This window comes from Canis lupus, chromosome 29 (assembly GCF_011100685.1).
Source record: "Canis lupus familiaris isolate Mischka breed German Shepherd chromosome 29, alternate assembly UU_Cfam_GSD_1.0, whole genome shotgun sequence".
Lineage (NCBI taxonomy): Eukaryota > Metazoa > Chordata > Mammalia > Carnivora > Canidae > Canis > Canis lupus.
The window spans coordinates 28,418,484-28,431,664 of record NC_049250.1 but is presented as its reverse complement, the minus strand read 5'-3'; the positions used below and the strand labels follow the sequence as shown (position 1 = coordinate 28,431,664).

At 41.6% G+C, this 13,181-nt stretch overlaps 2 protein-coding genes across 3 annotated transcripts in view; one reads left to right on the top strand and one right to left on the bottom strand.

Moving 5' to 3' along the window:
- The window catches only part of ZNF704 (zinc finger protein 704), a 259,566-nt gene extending 257,379 nt beyond the window's left edge, over positions 1 to 2,187 (top strand). For 2 of the 3 annotated variants that reach the window (XM_038579594.1, XM_038579595.1), the window contains one exon: positions 434 to 641. The gene's annotated coding sequence lies outside the window, so the exon portion shown is untranslated. Of the gene's footprint in view, positions 1 to 433; positions 642 to 2,129 lie in introns of those variants that run through there. The other variant, XM_038579598.1, reaches the window with a different exon arrangement.
- Positions 1 to 13,181, bottom strand: part of LOC111093101 — a 96,418-nt gene that overhangs the window by 56,184 nt on the left and 27,053 nt on the right.

Here is a 13,181-nt window from a genome sequence, read left to right as displayed (position 1 = left end):
AGTTGTCCTCTGCTCTTCTACTGGGTTTTTAATTTCTTCCTCTCAGAACCAATAGTGATCGTAGGCCAATCCCTACCTCTGTGGTGGGGCAGGAAGCCATTGCAAATGCCCCCAGATTTATTCCCCTCTTTTTCATATGCCCAAAGAGAAGGCTGCCGAACCAGGACTCCGGATATTCCTATGTGCTGAAATGTGCATATATGTGGCAGCACCTGTTGGGATTTCTTGTGACTACTTTGGAAAGAATGAAGTTTCCACACTGTGTTTCAGGATCTGGTGGTTGTACACTTGTATGTTTGTTTGTTTGTTTGTTTGTTTGTTTTTTTAAGGTGTGATACTCCAACAATGTATCAAGCATTATTTCTCCTAAGATAATCACGCAATAACAAAAAATATACCCATGGACAAGCTAACAAACTGCCATTTATTCCAGGGGGACAATCTAAACTACAAACTGAATTTCACATGCCCGTCTACTGTGAACTGAACATTCACCAAGCACTTTGCTGAGCCTGCAGACATCTTGATGGATATCGTGCCATACCCTCCCTGGAAGTGCTGAAAGATGAATATCTAGATGTTCATAGTGATGTACAAATATGAACATTAGTCAATTAACTCCTTAAAGAGTTACTCAAGGACTGCTTGAGTCTTCCTATCTTTCCCTAGCATGTATCACACCTATTGATTACATCTAGTGGGTATTACACTCCCCTGGAACATTGCGTGGACTAAAACTATTTCATCATTTCTCCTCATATAGCTACTACTGTCCCTCACATCAGTTAATGCTCTTGCAGATCTTCCCTGAGAAAAAGAGAAGCCATTGGACAAGAGCTCACTCCCACAGCCTCCTCAAAGTACAGGGACCAGTCTACCTTCATCTGTGCCCAACCTTGCTGTTCTCTTTCCTATAAGCCACAATGCAGTGTCCCGGTCCTATCAGCATCCAACCTTCCCTGATACTCTGCAACTCCTCAAAAGACTTGCCTTCCATAGCCAAACCACTTCTAAATATTCTTGCTCTTTTGTAGTTCACGTTCCAACTAAAAATCATAGCCCTGGAGTCATGGGTCTCAAAGTGTGGTCGCTGAACCACCAGTATCAGAATTACCTGGCATTTACTAGAAATCCAATTACTTGAGCCTCGCCCTAGACATACTGAATCAGAAACTCCAGGGCTGAGGTCTTGAAGTCTGGGTTTTTGTGTGTTTTTTTTTAAGATTTTATTTATTTATTCACAAGAGACAGACGGGGGGCAGGGGGTAGAGACATAGGCAGAGGGAGAAGCTCGCTCCATGCACAGAGCCCGACGTGGGACTTGATCCAGGTTCCCCGGGATCACGCCCTGAGCTGAAGGCGGCGCTAAACCGATGAGCCACCCTGGCTGCCCAGAAGTCTGGGTTTTAACAAGCCTTCTAGGGGGTTCTGAGACTCACTAAAGCTTGAGATCCATGGATCTATGGTCAACACTCCTTGGCTTCCCTCTGCACCACTCTACACCTGTGTCCACATGCAGATGATGCATAGATCATCCAATGAGAGAGCTCTCTGCAGAAGGCTAGAGATTGCTGTCCTTAGCCCTCTCCTGATCCTATTTTTATTAATGACTCAGATGGCGGCACAGATGGCACACTGATCTCATTAACAGATGACAGAGAGCTGGAGGGGGCAGAGATGTTGAATGATGACATCAGTACCCAAAGACACAAAGTGATGGTCCACGTCTATCAAGATGAAACTTAAGAGGGCATATTAGCTGGGATTAGATTCAGCTTTGAGTGACAGAAAATCCAAAATAGTATCGGCTTAACAAGAGAGAAAGGTATTTCTCTTTCATATAAATGAACTCTGGAAGTGTCAGGCCAGAGTCAATGTGGTGGCTCTGCTTCCTAGAATGGCCAGGATTTGAGCTCTCCGTTTGTCTCATTCCTTAAGGAATGGTGTCATCCTCAAGTTAAAGATGGTGACCTCCATGTTTCAGGTAGCAAAATGGGGGAAGGATGTCTTGCTGTCTTTAAGGAATCTGGATGCTATCACATTATCCGTCCACTTAGATCCTGTTGGCCAAAACTTAGTCTTCTGGCCATAGCTGCAATGGAGACTAAGAATTGTCTTTATTTTTCTAGGCAGGTCAACTAGAAATGCTATTACATGGAAGAAAGGAAGGACAAATATTGGGACACAGTGAGTAGACTCTGCGAACCAATAAGCAAAAACAAAGTCCTTTAAATAAGGCATAAAATAGGAATGTCTCCAGTTGAAGGCTTTAATGAAGAAGGGGGAAATAGGGAGTCAAAGCCATGCAAGCAGCCCTCTGCTGTCTCCATTTACAAAGGCAGTAAATCCAAGCTATACTTGCAAAAGTAAGAGAGAAGGAACGGATACAACTGAAATTCTTAGACACGTTGCTAGCTTCAGGAATATCTCAAATGACATTATCAAGATTTGACACTTTTCCGTATCTCGGTTCCACAGTCTTCCATGTTGGGTTTATTCCTAAGCTTCATGTGACAAGATGTCTGCCTGAAGATCCAGAACCTTCTCCCCTGAACCTGCTGGTAGCCCAGGAGAGGTTCAAAATCAATCTTCCCCACTTTCATGTCCACTTGTTTCTCAAGGCCAGCTTCCTCTAGCAAAGTAGTTCTCAACCCTGACTCATCACTGGAATTCCCTCAGGAGCCTTTTAAAATTATACCTAAACCTCCCTTCCTAAATCTGATTTTATTGGTCAGGGTGGGACTTTGGCATTTTAAAAAACAATCTCCCCAGAGTGCATCCAGAGTGAAGAACCCCTGATCTAGCATACTGTGAAAAGTGGAAGCTTTCTTTGCCTCTCGAGTTCCTCTGGAGTTGTCTCCCCAGAGACACTGCTCCTCACCATCTGGACCTACAACACCGGCATTCCCTTCACAGGATCTAGCTTCCCTCTACGGAACCTGAGGGAGGGAAGGTTGAGAAGGCACCCCTTGACTACCCTCCCTTTCTGTCTCCCCAAGATCTCTACACATGGTTGTCAAGGTTGACTTTCTTTTACTAAAGAGTAAAGAGTGATTTTATTTTTTTATTTTTTAAAGGTTTATTTATTTATTTGTTCATGATAGACACAGAGAGAGAGAAAGAGGCAGAAACACAGGCAGAGGGAGAAGCAGGCTCTATGCCGGGAGCCAGACACAGGACTCGATCCCGGGACTCCAGGATAGCGCCCTGGGCCAAAGGCAGGTGCTAAACCGCTGAGCCACCCAGGGATCCTGAAAGAGTGATTTTAAAAGGGAAACACAGTATAAAGGAACAAATTAAAAGCTTGGCAAGCCATCTGCTCATAAACTACCATTGAAATCTAAGACCAGGACTTGAAGAATGTCAACAATTAAAAGCTCCAATGCAAGGATCAGCTGATCAAAGAAGCTGTGAAGGATTATCCAGAGATGTCACAGGAAATGCACAAGAATATGGACTCCTGGATACCAAGAGAACAGAGGTTGGAAGCACCAGGCCTAGCTCACCCACTTCATTCTCTTGTCTAGTGACCTGGCCTATTGTCATCTACTCTGGTGACTTCCTTTGGTGAAAGGTGAAATATACAGAACAATGCCACAATTTCAACAAATTCAACAAATGCTCCAATTTCACTTGAAGCTCAAGTTACTACATTTTGATATGTTGCTAGTAGATATTCAGATTTCCCGACAAAAAACAAAAGCTCAAAAAAAGCTATGAGTTCATCAAAAGATAGGGTTCCTCAAATCCTCACAAATATTAAATCAAAGAAATAGAGTCCCAAACTATGTGGGCTGAGTTGCCCTAAGTCACTGCAGTGAATCAGATGGGCCCTGCAGGAGGCTTTAAATTTTTGAGGGAAACGTGACAACATGTGCTCAGGCACAAATTTTACTACCAGTCATTTATCTGGGCCTGAGTACTTAATAAGCTGAGATGTTATTATATATTTTTTGGCCTAGGGCCCATGAATAAATTACTGAGTTGACTCTAACCAGGAGCTGAGAAAGTTTGAGAACCTCTCTGCAGTAGGTAAATGACTGACTCCTGCAAGCCAATAGCACTCTCTAACTCATATTTGCCACCTTTGCAGCTGTCAGCCTGAAAATATGATATCCCAAGAGTACAGGAATTTGTTTCTTACTATAGCTCTAAGGGAACTGTTCCTATTCAGAAATTATAAATCACCTATGGGTTAGGTGAAATTAGAATTTACAATGGAAACAATCTAGATAGTATACTAAACTAAAATATTTTATTTCAAACCCCTGACACATCTAAAGAAATCTAATTTATATTCAGAACATTTTCAGGCTTCTTATCCTTTGCTTTCAGCCAAGCACTTGGGATGGGCATCATAAAAACAAGCAAGCAAATAAAACCATGAGTTCAAAATTATAGGCTACATCCTAGTTTATGTCAATTAAAATTGTTCAATTCCATGGCCAAGAGCACATTTCTAATTTTATATTGTATCTGTATTATATCTGGTTTTATATGCATACTGGTCAGGACAGTCTTGGCTATGTTGCAGTAAGCCCTAAAAAGGCAAACTCCAAAATATCTGACTAAACCCAAAAGAAAAGCTTTGTTTTTCTCACTTACCTAAAATCTAATGTGGCCTGGATGTCTTTCTTCCACCCTAAGCTATGTCAGTTAAAACATCCGGCCTCTAAGATCCTGAGCTTGGGAAAGAAAGAGATGTAAGAAGCACCTTAGTTCATTAATTGCCTCATCTCCAGAGTATAACACAGGTTATTTCTACTCATAATCCACTGGCCAGAACTTGTCATGTGGCTACAACCTCTCTGCAAGGGATGCTGGGAAATGTTGGAGAGAATATGGACATTTTGTAACACTATTTCTGACACCAATTGTAACCAATTGACTTGGTTATTATCACATCAAGTGAAGATACAAGTTTACTTATTCACTCATTCATTCATCAAAAACTATCTGTTGAGGACCTACCACATGTCAGGTGTTGTGCTTACATCCTAGTGGAGAACGTTATACAATGAATAAGACACCAAATAAACGAACAAAGTAGACGATCTCAAATTGCAGTGTGAATTTTTCATTAATTAATTCAATAAATTTAGGTTGAGTGCTGGTTTTGTACCAGATTTAGTTCTACTGCCAGGGCTATAACAATAATGAAACAAAATCTCAGCTCTCACAAAACTTATTTTCTGGTGGGAAGGATGGACAACCCAGTGACAACACACAAAAATGGTCAAATGGAGATAAAAATGACGAAGAATGGAAAAAAAATGAAGAAAAAAAAAAAAAAAAGAATGACGAAGAAAAACAAGGCAGGGGGTTCCTGGATGGCTCAATCAGTTGAGTGTCTGCCTTTGCCTAGGGTCATGATCTTGGATCCAGGGATGGAGTCCCGCATTGAGCACCCTGCTCAGCAGGGAGTCTGCTTCCTCCTCTCCTGTTTGTATTCTCTCTCTCTCTCTCTCTCTCTCTCTCTCTCTCTCTCAAATAAACAAAAGCTCTGAAAACAACAACAACAAGGCCAAGGAGCTAAAAGAGATGTAATGTCCTCTCTGCTATAGTGACATTTATTTCTGAATTTCACATGGATGCTACTAAATCCAACAGTAGGGTGTCTCCCCTCCCTTCCAGATTGAACCTCAATGTGGGATTACATCAGATTTTAATTATTAGCAAGTGAAGATTTCCAAAACATGTTAAATTATAATTTTAAAATTCAGATTCAGGGGCACATGGATGGCTCAGTCAGTTAAGTGTCTGCCTTCGGCTCAGGTAATGATCTCCCGGTCCTGGGATGGAGCCTGCTACTCCCTCTCCCTCTGCCACTCCCCCTGCTTGTGCTGTCTCTCTCTCTCTGTCCAGTAAATACATAAACTCTTTTCAAAAAATAAAATAAAATAAAATTCAGATTCAAAATGGTATGTACACAATAATCTCATTCCAAAAACTGGATTACATGAGAAAATATGGAAGTCACATTTATATGCTAACAGAGCAAATCCTAGATGTCAAAACTATACATAATTTTACTTCCTTTTTTAATTTACATTAATTCACATATATTCTCTAATTTGCCTGCAATAAACATTAGTTATTAGTATGATAAAATAAAATATATGAAGACTTCATAGAGATTAAAGGCTAAATAATACATGTTAGATAAGTTTTCCTGGGAGAATAAAGGTATAATTTTTTTTAATTTGCTTTTGGGAGAGTCAAGAAGACAGCCAAATTTGGAACATGTGGAGGTGTTCTCAGAGATAAAATTTATTTTTCTTTTGTGGGATGGGAAATGTGGGTTTTCTTGGAAGAGAGGGAAAAGAGGTAGTAATAGTGCTAATCTATGAAGAAGAAACATGACCTCTTTCTGGGATAAGTCTGAGGGGCTTTTCTACCTCTAAGTGCGTGCTCTACAAAACTGTCAGTTCTAGGGAGATGGTGTGTCACTTACCTGGATGAGGATGCAATCTATAGTAAGACTTAGAGATGTTGGAAATCACCCTGCTTCATGAGGTTCCAAGAGAATGAGGGAGCCCCTTTTGCTTTGGCCCAAGCAACAAGCATCAGAAAGCATGAGGAGAGCCCAGGGAAATGAATGTGGAACAAGAAAAAGGCTGCCTAGGGATTCTGGATATTAAAACAATAATAACAACCACCATCATTGTTATCATAATGATGATGACACATAGTTACAGAGTCTTAATAGAACACCAAGAAATTTGTTACATGTGTTATTTGCATGATCTTATTCAATATATCATGTACAAATCCATTCATATTCATGTTATGTAATATATTCTATTACTTTAATATCATAACATATTCAGTGCTAGAACACTCACAAGGAAGATCATGTAAGAAAGAACACTTCAAGGCTCAGGCAGGTAACAATTCCCAGGTACAGAAAGGAAGAGTCCTAGAAAGCATGGGCAGGGAGCCCATGTGGCAAGAGACACGGAAGTTATATTAATAATAGATACATAAAATGATTTACTATTTCTGGATAGGAAAAAGTTCTGGATGGGAAAGAATTCTTTTTCTCACTTGGGAGTTCTCAAGTGAACTCTGAAGACTAAAGAAATAGAATCATAAAAGAAGGCAAGTGGGAAAAGATCAAGAAAATGGCAAGTTATTCCTTGTGCTTCTTTGCTCCTTTCCACCTAGGCACTTGGTCATTCCTATCCTATCCTGAGGCACAGTTCCAGGATAATGAAAATATCTGCTTAAGCCAAAACTGAGGCTCAGGAAAAGAAAATGTTACGAAGTATCTCAAAGGGCTGTTTCTTCATTCATAGGCAAGAGAATATATCTGAAAGAGAGAGCCAAGAAGCAGCTCATCATCAAACACATTATTTCTACAGCAGAAAAGAGTAATTGTATGAAATAGGAAAACAAGAACAAAAATAACTTCATGTTAGTTCAGGCCAGGTTTTCCAAGCACTATGTAGAGTACCCACCTACATCTAAAATTCTCTGTCTCCATAGTTCCAGCTCGTCTGTGGTCTTTGAGCACACGATTAGCCTAGCAGGCTAGTCAGCTATTCCAAACAATCTATGTGCTTGAAGATTTTCCATTTTGCTTAAAAAAAAATTTCTTCTTCTTTCAGTTTTCAGAGACTTAGGATTTGGGAACTGCAACTAAAGGATTGTGATAGGGATCTGTAATTAAAATGTTTACTATGTGCTTTTGCTGTAAAAATATTGTAAAACTAAAGAAGAGGTTAAAGTCTAATTTCTGGCTGTCTGATGTCATACCTTTTTTTTTTTTCTTTTTAAGATTTTTAAGATATCTCTACTTAAAAACATGGGGCTCAAACTCACAACCGTGAGATTAAAAGTTGGGTGTTCTATCAACTGAGCCAGCCAGGGGCCCCTGATACTCATTCCTTCTAATTGCCTTTTATGTAGGCTTTAAACTGACAAGCTACCATCATTTAATTTAAATTTCTTTGTTCTGTTTGTTTTCTACACAGCAGAGAGAGCCCAGCTATGTTTCCTTCTGGTCTCCCCCAAAATGACTGAGTGTTACTAGAGTGTGTAGGCCCCCAGGCCTCCCTTTTGCCTGATTCTCTGCCCTCACTTCTATTAGGGTATGCACTTACTTACTACTTTTGGTTTCTGAACAGCAAAAAAAAAGCGTTTTCTGGATTTTTTTTGACAACTTTATATATGCAAAAAATGAGCTTTCTCTTTAGACACTGAATTGTCTCTTGGGCTTATGAACCATAAATCTTCTTTAGGACTAAAGAGCCTCATCTCTTGGCCTGCCACATTTCACCTGATGCCCCCATCCCTGTTTGACTATAAATTCCACCCATAGCCATATACTCCATCAGAGAGAGCCCTTAAAACATTTATGCTGCATTCTTGCTCTCTTGACATGTATGATTTTTTCCCTCAAAATATTTAATTTAATTATTCTTTCACTTCTCACATGGCTTCTCAAATTCAGTAAAAACTCCTTCATAGAATACCACCTTCACCCTGAACTTGTAATGACTGCTGTATTAGGGTTTTCCAGAGAGAGAACCAATATGAGATTATACACATATATTTTTTATTATTATAAGATTTAGTATAAGATACTGGTTCACATGGGGGTGCCTGGGTGGCACAGTTAGCTGAGCATCTGACTCTTGGTTTCAGTTCAGGTCATAATCTCAGGGTAGAGATCGAGCCCTATGTCTGGCTCTGCACTCAGTGAGGAACCTACTTAGGACTCTGTGTCTCTCCCTCTGCCCCCCTCCCCCCATTCTCTTTCTTTCTCTCTCTCTCTCTCACTCTCTCTCTCTCTCTCTCTCTCTCCCTCAAATAAATAAATAAATCTTTAGGGGAAAAAATATACTGGCTCATGTGACTATGAAGGCTAAGGAGTCCCACAATCTACTGTCCGCCATCTAGAGACCCTGGAAAGCTGAAGGTGTAGTGTGAAGGTCTGGGAGCCTGGGAGCCAATGGTGTAGACCCCTGTCCGAGTCTGAAGGCCTGAGAACCAGGATCACAGAAGGCAGGAGAATATCAGTGTCCCAGCACAAGCAATCACAGAGAGACTTGAACCTTCCTCTGCCTCTTCATCCTATTCAGGCTCTCAACAGATTGGGGGATGCCTACCCACATTGGGGAAGGCCATCTGCTTTATCCAGTCCACCAATTCAAAGATTTCTTCTAGACACACTCTGATAGATACTCTCAGAATAATAGTCAATGAGTCATCTGGGCACCGCATGACCCAGTTAGACTGACACATAAAATTAACCATCACAACCAGGTATGTTGATGTAAGAATATCAGCCTTGGAGGTCAGAAGCCAGAATGCTAGCTCTATCTATGCCTCCAACCACTTCGGTGAGCTTGGCAATGTCAGAGAAGCTACCTGGGATCTGCTGGGGGGAGGTGTGTCCAGGGCTTCCTCTTGATGCCTTTCTATGCTCAGCCAAACAGCCATCTCTGATTATGTTTACTCAAAGCACCTAGGCATTGATAGAGGGGGTTCTCATCAGCAGTTTCCATTAGGATTCCAGGGTGAGAAAGGCTCAACTTACCAATATAAACAATTTTAGGAATAGAAGACAGGCACAGCAGGAAGTAATAACGCTTTTCCAGAAGAGAGGTCTGGGCTTTTATGGACAAGATCAAAGGAAAAATGACGCATAAGCAGCCTGCTTGGCACTTGTTTTGTCCCACTAGAAGCCCATTTACATTGAAAATTATGTAACGCTGAGGAGTTCTAGCCCTTTCGTGGTTGCACAGTAATCTAGCTGCAGAGTCGTCTGCATGCCACTTCAACAGTTTCAAATGACCGCTATGCATTGCCCGTGCTTTATGATGATTTTTGCTTAAGACAAAGGCCTAGGAAGCAATTCTTTCTAAAACCACTTCTGATATTGTCTCCCTTAAAAGAAACCTTCCATCCGTGCAGAGGGATTTCTTGGCAAGTAGTGTCACGGTCTAAGAAAAGGGTGAAAAGGGCACCCATGCATGAGGGTGGTAAGGGCAGCTTTCAGAGAGGTTTTGGAGCTCAGGCAGGTAAAGAAGGTATCCACCAGGGACACGGAGGGTTGGATGATGGGATGGATCCGGAGGTATTCATGCTGAGAAGGAGGCAGCAGAAGGGATGGGGGATGGGTTATACATGAGGGGGTTGATCAAATAAGTGACTATTTATATTACTGTATTGGGCACCCAGGTGGCTCAGTCAGTTAAGCATCTGCCTTCGGCTTAGGTCCTGATCCCAGAGTCTTGGAATTGAATCCCACGTCTGGCTCCCTGCTCAATGGGGAGTCGGCTTCTCCCTCTGCCCCTCCCCCACTTATGGTCGCTGTCTCTCTCTCTCTCTCAAATAAATAAATAGAACTTAAAAAAAAAACAAATAACTATATTAAGGATGATGGGAGCCAGCTCAAATTCTGAAATGTTGTGAATATCAGTGGTTTTTGATAGACTGTTAGATAGATATGCTTTGATACAGAAACATATATGGTATGTATGCTCATACGCGTTTCCTAGCTCTGTCTGCTGAAAGGGCCAGGGAGCAATGAGCACATCCCAATAAGCACAGCCCAATAGTGATGAGCATATTGGCACCTAGACCCTGTTTTAAATACCATTCTCCTTCAAAATAACCTAGGATTCCTTGCAAAAATGGCTGATAGCAAGGCTAATGCAGAGAAAGTACAGGATGAACCCAGAACATCTTGTTGGATCAGAAATCATGGAAATGCTTGAAGAATGAATGACAGAGCCATGTCAAAAGGACACAAGAGTCCCTTGAAGGAGTCAATTCTGGAACAATTGGGGGTCAACCCAATGGTAGTATTCAAGATTTTGGCACAGAGGCCCACCCAAAAGTGTCACCCACGCAAGCAATCGGTGGTCCAACTGCATCACTATCATTTCCACAGGTGTTTTTGCATGACTTTCTGCAGCCAGTGATTCCTCCCCAGTGGCAGTAGTAGAAGGTGACACACAAGCATAGCAACTAAGACAGGCCAAAGCCAAGATCTGGGGAGCCATCAAAGACCACACTTACACATCCTCTCGTAAATTAACCCTCTCTTCTCTAAGCCATGCAAAACTGTATCTTCAGAATCTGGTCTGTGCAAAATTATCTCCCTACTATCATCAGAGGTTATTTACCTTGTTTTAAAAATAATGCCCTGAGGGGAAACGCCTCAAAATTAAAAGGGGTCAATCCTCAAGACACTTGTTCCATTGCTTCTGCTTGATCTGACTTTGTCTTTCCCTATCACAGGAGCCACAACTCAATGGCTCTCTGAGACAGAAGTGGGGCAGATGAAGCCATGATCATGAAGGAGGGCTGGCAAATTGAAAAGAGAATGAAAAGGACTTCTGACTCACTCAGGCCTTGAAACAGGGGTTCAGGGTGAGTTTACTGAAACCCCATGGGGCAAAATGGAAGATAAATGAAGAGTATTTTTAGTTGCAACTGTCAGAAACTTTTTATTTAATGCAGATTTAAATCAGTACACTGTTGAATAGATTACCCTTCCTAATACGGGTGGGTCTCATCCAGTTTGAGGCCTTAAGGGGAAAATGACTGACCTCCTCCAAGAAGGAAGGAATTGCGGCTCCAGACAGCCTTTGGAGTCAGACCACAACATCCGCTCTTGCCAGAATTTTTAGGCTGCCAGGTTGCCCTACAGATTTTGGACTCGCCAGTCTAATGATCATCGTGCGAGCTGATTCCTTAAAGTACCTCTCTCAATCCAATCTCTCCCTCTCTCCCCACTCCTCACCCTTCTCCTCCCCCTTCCTTCCCTCTCCTTCTCCAGCTAATACGTTTACATGTATGAGATAATATAGTAAAATAATTTGATAGACTCCCTATTGAATTAGGTAACACTGTGTGGGAAGAAAAACTAATATAGGACAGGAGTTAGAAGATCATATTTAATCTTACTTGAATCCTTTACTTAAGCCTAATTAATAACACAATACTGGGATTTATTTATTATATTAGTATAGTTCCAAGTGATCTGTTTCAGTTTCTCTTTAATTAAGTGGAGACATAATACTCGTTATGGATTCTGCTTTGCCTTAAACAAGTTTACATTTTTCTATTTCCACAGCAAAGTGATATACATTTTTGTTAGTAAGCAGAGCTCTCTCAAACTTTAATGTGCAATATGAATCACCCAGGGAATCTTTAAAGTATAAATTCTGACTCATTAGATCTGGGCCCAAGATTCTGCATTTTCAACGAACTCCCAGGCAGCACCAATGCCATTGGTTTGGGTTCCACATTTTGAGAAGTAGGGAACTAGAGCAGTAGTTCTCGAGCTCCAGTAGGCATCAGAATCATCTGCAGAGGGGATCTGGGTGGCTCAGTGGTTGAGCATCTGCCTTTGGCTCAGGTCGTGATCCCAGAATCCTGGGATCAAGTCCTACGTCAGGTTCCCTGTGAGGAGCCTGCTTCTCCCTCTGTCTATGTCTGTGCCTCTCTCTGTTTCTCTCATGAACAAATAAATAAAATCTTTTTAAAAAATCAATACTAGGCCCCACCCCCAGAGTTTCTGATTCAGTAGGTCTAAACTGGGGCCCCAGAATTTGTATTTCTAACAAGTTCCCAGGGTGTACTGATGCCACCGGTCTGAGGGCCACACTCTGAGAAACACCAATCTAGAATAATGTTTTCCTAGTCATGAGAATCACCTGCAGCACTACTCCAAAACTACAAATTCCCATGCCCCTGTGTTAAGAGTCTGGTTCAGTAAATACAGGGAGGACCCAGGAATCTGAGCTCTTAACAAGCATCCCAGATTGTTCTTTGAAAGGCGGACCCCCAGCCAAATAGTTCCCTTGATGTTTTTCAAAACCCTGTGTCAACACAGAAGTGTGAACCCAACCTAAACCCCCTGACTCCCACCTTTGGAAACAGGTTTCCAAGTATTTACACACTTGGAACATTCACAAGTGATTGTAACACATCACAAAGCTGAGAACCACTGAACTGGAGCCGTGGTCCCCAACTCTGGCTGCACACTAGAGATTCTTATAAAGTCACATTAGTATCATCAGCCGAGGTTCCAATTTAGTTAGTCGGGGGTGGGATCCTGGTGTTTTAAATAGTCCCAGTAGCTTCTAAGATTCTGTGAAGGTTGAGAACTCTATTGGAGTTTCAGCCCCAGGTGGGTTTCAAGGTGAACTTGAAACTACTTT